This window comes from Triticum urartu, chromosome 6A (genome assembly GCF_056163025.1).
Source record: "Triticum urartu cultivar PI428250 chromosome 6A, HENAU_Tu73, whole genome shotgun sequence".
Classification (NCBI taxonomy): Eukaryota; Viridiplantae; Streptophyta; class Magnoliopsida; order Poales; family Poaceae; genus Triticum; species Triticum urartu.
The window spans coordinates 8,611,628-8,625,317 of record NC_141878.1 but is presented as its reverse complement, the minus strand read 5'-3'; the positions used below and the strand labels follow the sequence as shown (position 1 = coordinate 8,625,317).

Sequence of the window (13,690 nt, the reverse complement as noted above, 5' to 3'; positions counted from 1 at the left end):
GCACTTGTCAATGCGCTTTTAAACGTGAAGGTACTTGAATTCGGCGTCGCTGTTGCTCTGCCGGTACAAGGCGAACATGCGCAGCAACTGCGCGGAGGAACAAACAGTTGGCAGGCATACACGGCGAAGAGAGGCGGGAGAGACCGGCATGGCATATCTGATCCTCAACGCTGGCGCCGCTCTCTGGGCGAGCCGCGACCTCCTCGACGATCCCATGCCACTTGTTGCACGCCCCCTGGATATGCCCCAATGGTTCGCCATCGCCTTCGTGCCGCGCTGCATGTAGACGCCCTTGAACTAGGGGTCGACGAGCTTGCGCTCGTCGAACTCGGCCTTGATGCGGTCCCAGTACGTGTCGATGCTCTGGTTCGTGCCGGTGGTCGGGTCGAGGCAGACGACTTTCAATGCTTCGACGAGGCATTCCTCCTCCTTGGACGCCCAGTTGATGCGCGGCTCGCCTGACCTGACCGCCCGCTTCTTCTTCTTGCGCCCCTTCGCCGGAACAGGCGCCGGCTCCTCCTCCTCTTCCTCCTCCTCCCCGTCCTCCTCCTGCTCCTGCTCCTCCTACTCGTCCTCCCGTAAACGTAGCCGAGCTCGCCGTCCATGCCGCCGCTGAGATCCACCGTCTCATCCTGGGTGACAAACCCGTGAGACACGGCGGCCGCGGCCGAACCTGCGGCGATGATGTCGTCCATGTCGCCCTCGGTCTCGTCGGTGTCGCTGAGGTGCGAGAAGGATAGCGCGCAACGGCGTAGATGGGGGGTCAGGGAGGACGCATAGGCGGGCGGCGAGTAATTGTATGGAGGGTACTGCACGCCGGTGAAGGCGGGCGAGGGTGTGCGCTGGGCCGGGTGTCCATGGGGAAAGGTGATGTTTGGGATGAACCCACCGTGTGCGTCCCCGTCGGCGTAGCTCGGCGAGGGCGATCCCCACGGCTGCGGTGACGGAGAGCCGACGCTTTGCTAGCCCCAGGGAGCGTACTGGGCGTGGCTGCCGGGTGGATTCATCATCCCCGCGCGAGTCGCCTCGGCCTCGGCTTGGTCCGCCGAAGCGGCAGCCGCAGCCGCGCGCGCCGCGTTGTCACGGGCCTTCTTGGCGATGGCCCTGTTGCGCCGGTCGGCGGTGACAACCTCCCGTCGGTGAACTTCCGCCCTCCACTCGGCGTTTGTCATGCCCGGTGGATTGGATGGCGGCGCCCTTGGCTTCCTCTGCTTCGGCTGGGCGACGGAGGCGGTCGCGGTTGCCGCCGCGCGGGGGGCGACGTACTTCTTCGGTGGCATGGCGGCCGGCTGGGAGGCGAGCGGGAGGCAGATTGGCAGGAGAAAAGGGGAAAATGGGAGGGAAGTGGGGGAAAAGCGGGAAGAAACGGCGGGAATAGGCGCTGGACTCGCCGACGGGGCGGACCCGCGCGCCCTTTTTCGCTTGTGCCGGCGCCCCAGGCGCCACTAGGGCGCCGGGTTCTGTTTGGGTCTGTCGGCACCAATTTCGGCGAGTCCACCCACTATGATTTGCGCCTCGACTCCCGGATCAACAGACGAATTTTGCATTTTTGTAGAACTTGGAAATAGAAAAGGCGGAGAAACAGATTAAGAAAGTAACATTACTTGGTATGGATTCCTTTTTCAGTGGAAAAAATTAGCGAACAATGTGATAGATGTCTGAACTTCTTTGGAAAAAAGGTGGATTTGATTAACTCAATGTGAAGCATCAAGAAAATACAACCACGATGAACACACACCTGACCTCCGCGTATGATACACACAACCAATACTAACACACGCAAAAATATCCCTGCAAATAGCAAAGTGATATAAGACCAAAGCTATGATTGGGCGAGATAAAAAAACCAAAATGACCGGATCCGTGATCAGCAAACTACAAGAAAGGCCATATGCTCACCAACCATTTCAAGACACCATATGAACGATGACTTTCTACAACAACAACACCTTAAAGAAGGAAGTGACGTTTAATCGCAGCCGTCACTAGATCCAGCTAGTTATGGCCAGAATCTAGATTTTCACCCTGACAGTCCGAGCATATATGAGCAATACCTTTAACAAGGTAATGACGTATTATTATCGGCATTGACAGACTTCAGGAAAAGGCTTTCACCCCGGAGCTCCACCATCAACGTAACCACTTTTCATGGTTCCAGTAGTTACATGTGATGCACCGATGCACAACTAATCCTCTGCGTCAAGCCCTCATTCATAATTTACATCTCATTGTCAAAGTCAACTAATCCCTTCATTTTTGTATACAAGGCCACCATGAAAATTACAATTTGCACCTATAAAAGGCCACAAACATCAATCGAGATAAAATTGATGAGCTTGCCTCGTACTTGCAACCGAGGATATTAGTACCCCTGGCATGCATGTGGGAGTGAGAAGGTTGATTTTTTTGTATCACATTAACCCATCAATGAGGAGTGAGAGGGTTGTCTTGTTGTGCGTTGAAGAGAAAAATACGCATTAATTAACACGTCAAGCGAGAAGAAAAAACTATCTTACAACGTTGGCTTAAGTAGGATTAATTTCTACCTTGATACCTATAATATGAGTTTATGGCCTTGTATACAAAAATAAAGAGAGTATCGGATATGAAGAGATGAACTTCTCGAAGATCTTTCGATGTCGACCACCGCCGTGGAGCCACAGGAGGTCGCTGCACCATCATGGTCTGCAGCCACCCCCGCTAGGCCGACCTAAAACTAGATCACTCTCACGGCTCGAGGTACCGTACACCGAGGACGGGAGACCAAGCCGCCATCTAGCAAAGCCTGGCCCAAGCGCCACTGGATGACGCATGTGTTGGCGCCACCTCTCCACGGCGCCGCTCCTCTTCTACCTGTTTCTCTTATGGTTGCTTTCAAGAACATATTAGACTTGGACACACACCAACACACCCATATATCAAGAAAGAAGAATATAGGGCCTTTGCCTAGAGCACTCCCTTGATGACCACTGTGGCTACATTATGCTTTTGGCCTCTTAACCATTTTTCCATTCACTCAAAAGAAACCATTTATACATAGTCTTGACACTCCATGATACATGCGGCCACAACCACTATGCACTACTCACGCCACTAACTACCCCTATTTTTATGCACACGTCCAGCTTTACCACAACGCCCAAACAACCCGACCGTTCATCTAGCTAGCTAACCAACGACCTACATGCATCCATACCAGAGTGCGTGCTAGCTTTCCTCAACGGCCGGCCACTAATCAGCTAACTACATGCATGCAACTAACTAATCAATATTACTACTAACATTTTCCTCCTTAATTTTGACTTGCCGTCGCCGGAGTTGCTGCCAGGGAAAGTCCCTTCTTCGTCGTCGCACGCTCGTCCGCCGGAGTTGACGTTGCTGCTCCCTTCGCCGTCGTTCATTGCCACGACCGCCGCCACGGCCTCCACACTCGACGCGAACCACGCAGCATGCATCATCTACGCACGAACGCTGCAACCTCTCATTCTTCCTCCTCGGCCACACACGCCGTGCTCATTCTCTGTCGGTGACACACGCCTGGTGTTTCTTTGCGCCCCGCACGTCTCGCGCGCACCCAACGCGTCCGACGAGTCTGACCGCACCTATGCGTCCCGGACGTCCCGCGCGCACCCGGCGCACCCGACGAGCCCAACCGCACCACTGCGTCCCGCAGATCCCGCACGCACTCGACGCGCCCGACGCTGTGCTCGTTGCGCCGCGCGGCATGTCTGCGGCCTATGCACCACCACGCAGCGCCTCCACGGCCGCCGCGCTCGCCGTGGACACACCGCACGTCTCCTCCACGTCTGCCATGGCAGCCGTAGCGCCGCGCACCTTCACAGGCCGACACACGGCCCGGAGTTTCACCGCGCAGCCGCCGACGAACGCCGCCACCGCCGGCACGCCTCCGGCAAGGGGACGAGACACCCAAGATAAACCTGCTCATGATGACAATTATTGGCGCCATCTCTCCACGGTGCCGCTTCTCTTCTACCTGTTTCTCTCATGGTTGCTTTCAAGAACACACTAGACCTGGACACGCACCAAGACACCCATATACCAAGGAAGAAGAACATAGGGCCTTTGCGTAGAGCACTCCCTTGGTGACCACGGTGGCTACATTGTGCTTTTGGCCTCTCAACCAATTTTCCATTCACTCAAAGGCAACCATTTATACAGGGACTCAACACTCCATGATACATGCGGCCATAACCACCATACACCACTCACGCCACTAACTACTCCTATTCTCATGCTCACGTTCAGCTTCACCACAACACCCAAACAACCCAGCCGTCCATCTAGCTAGCTAACCAACGACCTGCATGCATCCATACCAGAGTGCACCCAAACAACCCAGCCGTCCATCTAGCTAGCTAACCAACGACCTGCATGCATCCATACCAGAGTGCATGCTAGCTTTCCTCAACGGTCGGCCACTAATCAGCTAACTACATGCATACAACTAACTAATCAAGATTACTACTAACATTTTCCTCCTTAATCTTGACTTACCGTTGCTAGAGTTGCTGCCGGGGAAAGTCCCTTCTTCGTCTCCAGGGCCGTCGCACGCTCGTCCGCCGGAGTTGACGTTGTTGCTCCCTTCGCCGTCGTTCATTGCCATGGCCGCCGCCACGGCCTCCACACTCGACGCGAACCACGCAGCATGCATCATCTACGCACGAACGCTGCAACCTCTCATTCTTCCTCCTCGGCGACACACGTCGTGCTCCTTCTCCGCCGGTGACACACGCCTGGCGTTTCTTTACGCCCCGCACGTCCTACGCGCACCCAACGCGTTCGACGAGCCCGACCGCACCAGTGCGTCCCGCACGTCCCGAGCGCACCCGGCGCACCCGACGAGCCCAACCGCACCACTGCGTCTCGCAGGTCCCGCACGCACTCGACGCGCCCGAGGCTATGCTCGTTGCACCGTGTGGCACGTCTGCGGCCTATGCACCACCACGCAATGCCTCCGCGGCCGCCGCGCTCGCCGTGGACTCACCGCACGTCGCCTCCGTGTCTGCAATGGCATCCGTAGTGCCACGCACCTCCACAGGCCGACACACGGCCCAGAGCTTCACCGCGCAGCCGCCGACGGACGCTGCCACCGACAGCACGCCTACGGCAAGGGGGCGAGACACCCAAGATAAACCAGCTCATGATACCAATTGTTAGCGCCACCTCTCCACGGCGCCGCTCCTCTTCTACCTGTTTCTCTCATGGTTGCTCTCAAGAACACACTAGACCTGGACACACACCAACACACCCATATACCAAGGAAGAAGAACATAGGGCCTTTGCCTAGAGCACTCCCTTGGTGACTACCATGGCTACATTGTGCTTTTTGCCTCTCAACCATTTTTCCATTCACTCAAAGGAAACCATTTATACAGGGACTCAACACTCCATGATACATGCGGCCACAACCACCATGCACCACTCATGCCACTAACTACTCCTATTCTCATGCTCACGTCCAGCTTCACAACAACACCCAAACAACCCCGACCGTTCATCTAGCTACCTAACCAACGACCTGCATGCATCCATACCAGAGTGCGTGCTAGCTTTCCTCAACGGCCGGCCACTAATCAGCTAACTACATGCACACAACTAACTAATCAAGATTACTACTAACATTTTCCTCCTTAATCTTGACTTGCCGTCGCCGGAGTTGCTGCCAGGGAAAGTCCCTTCTTCGTCTCCAGGGCCGTCGCACGCTTGTCCACGGAATTGACGTTGCTGCTCCCTTCGCCGTCGTTCATTGCCACAGCCGCCGCCACGGCCTCCACACTCGACGCGAACCACGCAGCATGCATCATCTACGCACGAACGCTGCAACCTCTCATTCTTCCTCCTCGGCGACACACGTCGTGCTCCTTCTCCGCCGGTGACACACGCCTGGCGTTTCTTTACGCCCCGCACGTCCTACGCGCACCCAACGCGTCCGACGAGCCCGACCGCACCAGTGCGTCCCGCACGTCCCGAGCGCACCCGGCACACCCGACGAGCCCAACCGCACCACTGCGTCCCGCAGGTCCCGCACGCACTCGACGCGCCCGAGGCTATGCTCGTTGCACCGTGTGGCACGTGTGCGGCCTATGCACCACCACGCAGCGCCTCCCTGGCCGCCGCGCTCGCCGTGGACTCACCGCACGTCGCCTCCGCGTCTGCAATGGCAGCCGCAGCGCCGCGCACCTCCGCAGGCCGACACACGGCCCGGAGCTTCACCGCGCAGCCGCCGACGAACGCCGCCACTGCCGGCACGCCTCCGGCAAGGGGACGAGACACCCAAGATAAACCAGCTCATGATACCAATTGTTGGCGCCACCTCTCCACGGCGCCGCTCCTCTTCTACATGTTTCTCTCATGGTTGCTCTCAAGAACACACTAGACCTGGACACACACAAACAAACCCCATATACCAAGGAAGAAGAACATAGGGCCTTTGCCTAGAGCACTCCCTTGGTGACCACCATGGCTACATTGTGCTTTTGGCCTCTCAACCATTTTTCCATTCACTCAAAGGAAACCATTTATACAGGGACTCGACACTCCATGATACAAGCGGCCACAACCATCATGCACGACTCACGCCACTAACTACTCCTATTCTCATGCTCACGTCCAGCTTCACCACAACGCCCAAACAACCCGGCCGTTCATCTAGCTAGCTAACCAACGACCTACATGCATCCATACCAGAGTGCGTGCTAGCTTTCCTCAACGGCCGGCCACTAATCAGCTAACTACATGCATGCAACTAACTAATCAAGATTACTACTAACATTTTCCTCCTTCATCTTGACTTGCCGTCGCCGGAGTAGCTGCCGGGGAAAGTCCCTTCTTCGTCTTCAGGGCCGTCTCACGCTCGTCCGCCGGAGTTGACGTTGCTGCTCCCTTCGCCGTCGGTCATTGCCCCGGCCGCCGCCGCGGCCTCCACACTCGACGCGAACCACGCAGCATGCATCATCTACGCACGAACGCTGCAACCTCTCATTCTTCCTCCTCGGCGACACACGTCGTGCTCCTTATCCGCCGGTGACACACGCCTGGCGTTTCTTTACGCCCCGCACGTCCTACGCGCACCCAACGCGTCCGACGAGCCCGACCGCACCAGTGCGTCCCGCACGTCCCGAGCGCACCCGGCGCACCCGACGAGCCCAACCGCACCACTGCGTCCCGCAGGTCCCGCACGCACTCGACGCGCCCGAGGCTATGCTCGTTGCACCGTGTGGCACGTCTGCGGCCTATGCACCACCACGCAATGCCTCCGCGGCCGCCGCGCTCGCCGTGGACTCACCGCACGTCGCCTCCGCGTCTGCAATGGCATCCGTAGCGCCACGCACCTCCACAGGCCGACACACGGCCTAGAGCTTCACCGCGCAGCCGCCGACGAACGCCGCCACCGACAGCACGCCTCCGGCAAGGGGGCGAGACACCCAAGATAAACCAGCTCATGATACCAATTGTTAGCGCCACCTCTCCACGGCGCCGCTCCTCTTCTACCTGTTTCTCTCATGGTTGCTCTCAAGAACACACTAGACCTGGACACACACCAACACACCCATATACCAAGGAAGAAGAACATAGGGCCTTTGCCTAGAGCACTCCCTTGGAGACTACCATGGCTACATTGTGCTTTTTGCCTCTCAACCATTTTTCCATTCACTCAAAGGAAACCATTTATACAGGGACTCAACACTCCATGATACCTGCGGCCACAACCACCATGCACCACTCACGCCACTAACTACTCCTATTCTCATGATCACGTCTAGCTTCACCACAACACCCAAACAACCCGGCCGTTAATCTAGTTAGCTAACCAACGACATGCATGCATCCATACCAGAGTGTGTGCTAGCTTTCCTCAACTGCCGACCAGTAATCAGCTAACTAGATGCATGCAATTAACTAATCAAGATTACTACTAACATTTTCCTCCTTAATCTTGACTTGCCGTCGCCGGAGTTGCTGTCGGGGAAAGTCCCTTCTTCGTCTCCAGGGCCGTCGCACGCTCGTCCGCCGGATTTGACGTTGCTGCTCCCTTCGCCGTCGTTCATTGCCACGTCCGCCGCCATGGCCTCCACACTCGACGCGAACCACGCAGCATGCATCATCTACGCACGAACGCTGCAACCTCTCATTCTTCCTCCTCGGCGACACACGTCGTGCTCCTTCTCCGCCGGTGACACACGCCTGGCGTTTCTTTACGCCCCGCAGGTCCTACGCGCACCCAACGCGTCCGACGAGCCCGACCGCACCAGTGCGTCCCGCACGTCCCGAGCACACCCGGCACACCCGACGAGCCCAACCGCACCACTGCGTCCCGCAGGTCCCGCACGCACTCGACGCGCCCGACGCTGTGCTCGTTTCGCCATGCGGCATGTGTGCGGCCTATGCACCACCACGCAGCGCCTCCGCGGCCACCGCGCTCGCCGTGGACTCACCGCACGTCGCCTCCGCATCTGCCATGGTTGCCGCAGCGCCGCACACCTCCACAGGCCGACACACGGCCCAAAGCTTCACCGCGCAGCCGCCGACGAACGCCGCCACCGCCGGCACACCTCCGGCAAGGGGAAGAGACACCCAAGATAAACCAGCTCATGATACCAATTGTTGGCGCCACCTCTCCACGACGCCGCTCCTCTTCTACCTGTTTCTCTCATGGTTGCTCTCAAGAACACACTAGACCTGGACACACACAAACACACCCCATATACCAAGGAAGAAGAACATAGGGCCTTTGCCTAGAGCACTCCCTTGGTGACCACCGTGTCTACATTGTGCTTTTGGCCTCTCAACCATTTTCCATTCACTCAAACGAAACCATTTATACAGGGACTCGACACTCCATGATACAAGCGCCCACAACCACCATGCACGACTCACGCCACTAACTACTCCTATTATCATGCTCACGTCCAGCTTCACCACAACGCCCAAACAACCCGGCCGTTCATCTAGCTAGCTAACCAACGACCTACATGCATCCATACCAGAGTGCGTGCTAGCTTTCCTCAACGGCCGGCCACTAATCCGCTAACTACATGCATGCAACTAACTAATCAAGATTACTACTAACATTTTCCTCCTTAATCTTGACTTGCTGTCGCCGGAGTAGCTGCCGGGGAAAGTCCCTTCTTCGTCTGCAGGGCCGTCGCACGCTCGTCTTACCCTAGCCCATAAGTTGAAAGAGCTTCTTACTTTTCATTGTGAAGTCCCCAGTCTTCTCCATGATACGATTGATTTCAGTAAACTCCTCAACCATATCATCGACCTATTGAAGTAGTGTCTTAGAACTTGAAACCTTGCAACAACTATAGTTTGTTCACTTTGCTCAATCACAGTACCTGCTGTATGCAATGATCAAGAATGATGCTTTGACCAGGAACACTTGAAATGATCCGAATTCCATCAGTGTCTAAACTTTTAAGAACTATATAATCAAGACCTCCTTTCATCCAAGTTGTCGGGGATGGCTTCTCAACTACTGCATAATCTGGAAATTGTGAAATAAATGTCATCATGTGAGAATATAATACAGGTTCAGTGTTATAAAAGTGGATTAGACGCTAGGTGCCATATGACTGGGTGCCTATATACTTATGCATGGACTGCCACTCACATAACCCACCGCGCCTTGTACAACGTTGCACATATTTCACGGTAAATTTGAGAAGTATTTTGCAAACAATTAAGAATGCTAGTATCAAGAAGCCATATTAAGGTTCGGCCAAACACAAATTAAATTCAGAGCAATTCTCTTGATCCTCAATGGTCTTTATGAAATATCAGCAATCATTATCATAAAAAATGGATTGATCGTGCACATACATGGAAATGAAAGAAGAAATATAGGTACAAATCAATGAGGAAAACTACACTATTTAGTGGATTACACAACAACCGGCCAGCTCGTGAATAGCATGGACATACCAGCAGTTTTCTACAATAAGGGACCAGCTCGCGAATAGAATGGACATACCCGTCTTTCCTCATCTCCAGAAGCTATCCCAAAAGCATGATTCCTGATTATATACATTGAAGAGCACAGCAGAACCATATTGGAAGAGAACCACATAGCGACAGCAAAATATGTCGTTCTTCACTCCAATGCCCTACAAAAACGTGAAATAAATGAGGTTACATGATGTACATACAACATGTTCAACAAACGATCAAACATAAATATAATTGTTGGCCCTCAAAATATGTGGTGCTACACTGAAATCACTTACCATGATCTCTGGAGGGAATTCAGAGTAGCAGAGCGCAATGTAGTTTAGCGACCAGGTGGATGGATTTACCAAGTCGCTCCCATGCTGTAAAAGATTGGATAAAGAAAATCAAAGAAAGGTCGTTTTTCATTCCTCATCACCAAATCACCGTGGCCTCCCACGACATTGTTAGATGAGAGATTGAAAAAACACAGTAGCCCACAAGGTCTTTCTTGCGGAACTATCCTCAAACACCCAGCGTACAACCACCTATGCGTTCTAACTCACCTGATGGAGAGGAAGTAGGCCTTGACGGGGATGTAGCGCACTAAGCCTTATTCGTCCTCTTCCTCCTGTCGAGCCGCGGGGCCCGGACCCGCCTCTGCCGCCGCCCGGATCCAGGCCCAGTAGACTGAACTCCCATGGCCAGAGTCGCGGGCATCATTGGGTGCGGTTGCAGCGACCGCCACCACCGAGGCCTTGTGCGGAATCTCTCTTCTTCGTCTGCTGTAAAAAATATATAGATGATCGATCTGTCAAGGGTGGCGGCTGGGCGGCGGAGAGAGGCGCACGTCAAGGGCAGCGGAGAGAGGGACCGAGAGTGCGACGGGCGCTGGGCTTGCGTGGAGGTGATAGGGCTGGGTGGAGGGGACTGCGAGGCAGCGCTTAGGATGGAATCATTCCGTAAATCATGGATGGGGATCTGCGGGACGCGGTGCACTAGGACGGTGGCAGACGATGGCGTCTGCCTGGCAGAACATTAGATCTGGATCGTTGATCTGGATGACAAACCATTGACGTAATATAGACAGTCGGATCTGTTTAATTTGATTTGGTTGGACAGTCCTGATTATCCCGTGTACAGTTTGTTGTGTGGTTTTGGGGGAATTCATGTTTGCTCTTTCAATAGTAGTATAGATTAATAGTAGTATAGAATACTGCAGACATGTTTGCAAATGAAGTACACAACTAGATCCTACTAGCCCACTTCACCACGGTACAACATGGAACAACTAAGATACTACAGAGAGTGTCAATTTCAGCGTCAGATCAATGACAGCGGCCACAGCAAACAAACAAGGTAGAACCTACAGCAGACAGTTAATTCCACGTCTTAGCAAGTCCAAGAGAACTCCTGATGCCTGCACAACGATTGATATCATCAGTCAAAACCAATTTTAACAAGGCACACTTGCTGAAATGCCGATCAAGTTATATCATCTCACGATCGTGCATGATTACAACAATAAAGATCAACTCATTTTTCCAGACATATTATAATAATATCCTAAGATGAATCATTAGGGCAAACAAACATGGCCCCAACAATCTAAAAACAACTAATCTGTGGTTGGTACTACTACACACCTTGAACCATTTAACTAATACGTTCTCACACACAAGTATATATGAACGCGGCATAAATTAGAAGATCATCGACTCAATGCCTCCATCAGAGTCAAATACTAATATTCTTAATTATCTAGTCATTCGAGATTTACTTCATGCATCAAGTGCCTATGAGAGCTTCATGAACTACAAAGTAGAATGGTCACGTATCTAACTCATTGGTATGCTTTTTCTGGAATACAAGGAAAGGACGTACCAGTTAGAAATTACCAAATTCATGCCATAGAGACCTCAAACAAGAGATCACACATCTGTTGGAATAGCAACTTGTATTACTATGAGGCCAAAGCCACCATATATAGATGTACATGAGAATGCCAAAAGGCAAGAATACAAAAGGCCAAAGGCTATAATCAATATAATTCTAACACCCCCCTCAAACTCATGGTGGATCCACAGCACTGAGTTTGGAGAGGTGAAATCTATGTTGCACTCTAGTCTGTGTCTTCGTTAAGAAGTCTGCTAGCTGTAACTCGGAAGGCACATATTGAAGAGCAATAACATGATCCTGCACAGCAGCGCACACATAATAAGCATCAACACCAATATGTTTGGTAAGCTCATGTTTCACGGGATCCTGTGCAATACTGATAGCACATGTATTGTCGGACAAGAGGGTGGTAGGTGCAGTAACAGAAACACCAAAATCCTCAGGTAGCCATCGTAATCAAGTGACCTCTGTCGTCAGAAGAGCCATAGCTCTCAATTCGGCCTCTGCACTCGAACGAGAAACAATAGTCTGTTTCTTCATCTTCCAGGCAATGAGTGTAGGAGATATGCCCTAGAGGCAATAAGAAATGTTATTATTTATCTCCATGCTCATAATTATGTTTATGTTCCATGCTATAACTGTTGTGGTTCCCGAGCCCGTATATCCATAAAGGCTCTGGGGAAAACCCATGTGTATGTGTGGAATAATAAATGGTAAAATATATTCCTAGTCATGCCTCTAAGACTAGCTCAAGTATTGCATGATGATTATGTTTTCCCAATCATGGGCATGTCTGTGCCAGCAACTTTGAGGGCACAATGTTAGAAGAACATTTGTGTTGAATCGACCCGAATTAATGTTATGCTATGAGATACGTTCGTCACAAGTTTATGGTTAATAACATAGAGATGGTTAATGTTTGCATAACTCCTTAGACCATGAGAGTATCAAGTTTCTTCATACTTGCTTCATGAACTTTGGGGTTTGTTAAACGTCATCCGTAAATGGGTGGCTCTTACGGCGGCTTACGGGTTCATGGAAAAGTGGGTCAAGTAACTTGATAGCTCAAGATTGGGATTTTCTCCTCTGACGATGGAGAGATATTCTCGGGCCCTCTCGATGTTACGATATCCATCATCATCTGGCCAGACACAGTGTGATTTGATCACAGGCATGCCGGAACACGGAAACGAGAAAAGAGAACATAACCGGTAACACGTTAACTAGCATATTGGACAAATTGTTAATCCACGGGGTTGCAAGTAAATCTCACCTCGGGTATTTGTAACATATCGTGAGGCAACAGGAATAGCACACGACAACTGGAGGTTCACTCGAATATTCATTCGTGTGGGTATAGGGGTCAATATGGGTGTCCACGGCTCCGATGTTGATCATTGATCGGAAAGAGTCCCATTCATGTCTATACATCACCGAACCTATAGGATCACACACTTAAGGGTCATCTATCTGTTGAATACTAGACAGGAAGTCTGAGAGAAATTCACCAAAAAAGTTTCGGACACATCGGAAAGGTTCTAGAGAGAGAACACAAGAATAGTTTCGGTAAAACCGAAAAGTTCTTCGGGGTATTCCATTAAGTAAAATTGGTTCCGGGACATGCCTGATAATTCTTGGAGGGTGCCAGAATTATTCTGGAAACTTATGGGAATTTTCTGGGATAAAAACCAGAAATGTTTCAGAGCTGCCGAAACCACTTCAGATGCTTTTCGCTGATGAAAATAACTAATCCGGAATTGTTCCGGAACGCATTGAAAATTATTTTAATGGGTACTGGAAATATTCTAAGCCCACATAAATATTTTTAGTTTGAACGGACGCT

At 52.2% G+C, this 13,690-nt stretch overlaps 1 pseudogene; it reads right to left on the bottom strand.

The window, feature by feature from the left end:
• Positions 1–401: 401 nt before the first annotated feature.
• LOC147963100 (uncharacterized) lies at positions 402–1,010 on the bottom strand (annotated as a pseudogene).
• Between the last annotated feature and the right edge of the window lie 12,680 nt (positions 1,011–13,690).